Source organism: Lynx rufus, unplaced genomic scaffold (assembly GCF_022079265.1).
Source record: "Lynx rufus isolate CCGP_SWC_20201006 ecotype Redwood Valley unplaced genomic scaffold, mLynRuf1.p SCAF_11, whole genome shotgun sequence".
Taxonomy (NCBI): domain Eukaryota; kingdom Metazoa; phylum Chordata; class Mammalia; order Carnivora; family Felidae; genus Lynx; species Lynx rufus.
The window spans coordinates 53,170,675-53,175,119 of NW_025814825.1; positions in this window are offsets into that span (position 1 = coordinate 53,170,675).

A 4,445-nucleotide genomic window follows, 5' to 3' on the forward strand; every position below is an offset into this window, starting at 1 on the left:
GGTAAATAGTATTTACATCTGGAAATGGGCACACATCCTCTATCCAGCCATTAGCGTGTGACATTAGGGCAGTCTAATCAATGGTTGAAATAGGTTTGGGTTTGTTGTTATTCTTACCATTAATGTACCAGACTTCTAATTGCTATAGAAGTGAGTAAGCTGCTGCCACTGTGTTTAGTGGAGTCATGAACTGTGGGATGATTTTTCTCAGTGTTTCCCTGCATGCTCACATTTCAACAAGTCCTTCATACCTATGCCACAGAAGGAGTGTGACCTATGCTTTTTCACCTCTCCCAGGGGTGAACTGCTGTTGCTGGTTACTCGGTGGGCTTCAAGGAGGGATTTCTTGGTTCTCTCACTCCAGCCTCAGTCTCGTGCTCTTGGACTTCAGGAGTGGGTTTTTTGGGGGTTTTGTTTCTTGGTTTTTGTTTTTGTTTGTGTGTGTGTTGTTGTTGTTTAGCAATTCTGCCCTTTCCCAGTAGTAACAGATCTCCACTTTGTATCAGTGCATGATCCTGGGCCAAGCTCATTTTTTTACCCTTCCTGCAGTGTCAGGCAGCTTTTGCTTCTGCCCTTCTACCAAAGGCAATGGGTCTTTGCTTGGGCCTCTTTTTTCTCCCCTCAAAGTTTATGGTTTTTCTTCTTATAAGGGAAGGGTTCCTGTAGTGGGTGGGTTTCGTGCCTGTGTGCTACCCACAGGGTCTCTCTCTCAGGACTCCTGCCCTGCCCTCAATCTTTCTTACATGCACCAAGTGGAGACCCATGGAAAAGAACTAGAAAGAGACTTCCTTTCTGTCTGGAACTCTCCAAATTCCTAAATTGTCATTCTTGGCCCTCAAGAATTTATTACAATTTCAGCTGTTTTCCTCTTACCTGCTTTGATGAGCTTACCTGAGTTGCAAAACTCTAATGTTGTAGTTAATTTTATATCCTTAGAAAATATGTTGATCCATTGACTCATGGCAGAACATGTCATAAATTAGCATTCATGTGTTTAAGGTGCTTTGAAATCATATGACTTTTGATTCTTCCAGTATAGGTGAGAAAATTAGGGCATAGAAAAGTAACTTTTCTCAACTCCAAATTAATGCATTAGTCAGAACAGAACTTAGAGACCAGGTATCTTAAGTCATTAATAATCTTTTGGTTCACAGAATTGACCATATGAACCTAAAGGTGACGAATAGGTGATTTTATTTTATACAATTTAAGTATGTCAATTGTCAAATATTCATGACTACTTTTGCATGGGAAAACCATATACAGCATACAAAAGAAGTCTTGAAGATATAGTCCAAGCCTTTAAGAGATTTTCACTCAGTTCACTTACTTCCTACATATAAAAAGAGGAGTATGGTCCAATACTGATACCCATGAGTATTGGTATTTGCCAAAAAGTGCTAATGATGTTTCGTGGAGCAATGATTAGTTTTGCAAACATCTGTTGATCTCCAAATGAGAACAGAGGAGGGAGATCACCTATCTAGCGATGACGATAGGTGCATCGAGGAGGAGGGCCTTGAACAGTAGATAATATTCAAAGCATTAAGAAAGGAGGGGGGAGTAGTTCCAGCCAAGAGGGCAGTGTACCAGGCCTATTCAGTCAGGAAAGAGAAGCTCCAGGTGGAGAAGAGCAGTTGCATTAAGATGTGGTCGGAAAGGCAGACTGGCATTAGGTCATTTGGAACCTTGGAAGCCAGAAATGAGTAAAGCTCCAGAGGAGGGACTGGTTTACATGGGTGCTTTATTTTAAGGAGATTACTCTGGTAGTGATGTGTGGCAAGAGCTGAAGAGGTTGAAAGAGGAAGCAGACAGCCCAGTTTGAATGGAATTGGGTGCATGGATTCAGGACTGAGACAAAAAACTCCAAACTAGAGTATCATCAGCTAATCTATGTTCAAAAGGACAGTTTAAAGGAAAATTGACCTTATTCAGTGACTTATTAGGTAGTTGAGGGCTAGGGAATTGGAGGACAAGATGATTAGCAATAGCCATCAAATACTGTATCTAAAGGGAACGAATCTGAATTTTTGTAGAAGAGTAGCATTTTCTTGGGTGCCGGGTAATCGGTAGAGGCGTCTATGCTAACAACAGCTATTGTGCTTTGTTCCTTTTGAAACCACTAATAGTTCTCCCCTAACCAAAGAGCCTCCTAGAAAGAACCACGCCTCCTCACTTCTCTCCAGTGTCTGGCACATAGTAGGTTTGTTGAATTTAACCTATGGTTAAAGATTCCCAATTATTATTTGAAATATTAAGTCATGCTCATGGTAGGGAACATGGGCTCTGATGTTGTAGCTCTTCCAAGCTCTACTGCTTTTCACCAACTATTAACCTTAGGCAAGTTAATTAACTTCTCTGAGCTCCCGTTGCCTCATTGGTAAAGTGGGGATATTAATAGTGTCTGCTTCGTAGACTTGTGAAGTCTCAATTGGGTCATTCAGGTTAAGTGTTTAGTATGACTCTTAGAACTTAGTAAATAGAAAACAGAAGCAAATGCCATATACCTGATTGATACGTAAGAGAAGGATAAAGCTGAAATTCTCATGGCATATGGTTCAAAGTATACATTTCAACCATGCTTTATAAGATATTGTTTTGATAGGAAGAGCAGAGTTGAAACAAAGAACTCCTGGCAACACAGATTATTAAATGGTGCAGTAGGCCATTGGTGCAAGTAGAAAAAGTTGTTAGAGAATGTAGATGTTTACCTCTTGTATACTAAGTGTACTAAAGCATACTAAATATGTGTAGATATATCTACACACACATACACACACACACACACAAACATACATGCCATTAAAGTCAATAAATCTTTTGCATTTCTGTCGTCATATTTGACCCTCCAACAGTCCTGTGAAGTAGGAAGGCTCAGTCTTTACTTGTCATTTAGGTGAAGAACTTGGAGTCGCGTTGAATACTAGGTGACTTGCCAAGGGTCACATCGCCAGCGTGGCAGAGCTGGGTCTCTGTACTCTTCTGATTCCAAAATACTGTTTCTATTACATCTGGAGAAAAGTGATCTGAAGCACAGATGTTTAGTGGGAGGAATGAAACACATGCAGTAATGCCAAAAAATAACTGGGCACAAAAGCAGAAAATAAGACATTTGTTTCTGTTCTAATATGACAGAAAATAAGGCCCTTGTGGTTTGGGACTGAGCATTCAGAGAAGAAATGGGGAGTGGTTTGATTTGGGTGACACTGCCCTTGGAACGCTGCATCTGGTTCTGGGCTACTCATTACTAGGCTTATGGAAACCAGCTGGACGAAGTTCAAAGCCAAGCTCCGAAATGATTAAGAGGCTGATGGCATTGATTAATAAGGAAAGACTAAAAGCATTAGATATGTATAGCTCAGCCAAGCAAAGACGAAGGCAAAACAAGCTAAATGTATACAAATATCTGAAGTGTGTAAACATTAAAAAGGAAGATTATTTAGCGTGATACATGAGTATGATATGCAATAGGATGAAGATTTAAGCAAAGTATAAAGGAAAATTGTTTGATAATCGATGAAGACTATCTGTGGCATAGCCTTTCCATAGAGAAGCAATAGAAATCTCAAGTCTTAGGACTTCTTCTAGCTATTACATGACGTCAGAGGATCGTTGTTCATTTAGTCAGGTGTAGTACTATTGTATAACCACAGCAATAGTAGTAATAGAAGAAAATGGCATTTTTTAGAGTTATTCTGAAATATAGGAGAATAATGTCATGGGAGAGATTTGCTTAAAAACATCAAGGAAAAGAGGGAGGAAGAAAGAAAAGGAAGAGAGGGAGGGAGGAAAGGAAAAGAGTCGATGAAGCAAGTATGTCAAAGTGCCGATAATGTTGAATCTGAAGGAAGGCAATGTGTGAGTTCATTTTACTTTTTTCTTTGCTTTTACAGATGTTTGAAAACTTTCATAATAAAAATTTTTAATTCTGTTTTTCTGAACAAAACTTGGTAGTGTATGAACCCCTGGCCTCCTTTAATAGAAAGGCCTTCCTGCCACACAGGCAGGCAGACTTCTGGTTGACCAAGGCCTGCAACGTAGGGGTAAGTGTGTCCACCATCTTGCTCTGGCATTGTGGACTGTGTGGACTGAAGGACTCTAAAACTGTAGATAGTAAATCCAAGAAAATTATTAGAATTGTAGGCCTCTGGTTGTAGCTTCAGGAGGTAGAATTTCTAAGATGCAAGAACAGAGAGCTGGATTGTTGAACCATTAGCAACCGACCTCTTCTGTCTCTTGTTCACAGAGAATAGTGGCTATTGAGTAGAGGTCTACATGCCTTGGGATGACCAAATCTTATCCTCTTGAATGAAGAAACACTTTGCCTTTCGTTTGTTGAATTTGAAAAACAAAAAGGGGTAATTCATAAGGTAAAGTGAAAGATTTCAAAACCAATCATCTATGAAATGGAAATAAAAAAAAAAAAAGATTTAAAAAAACCATCT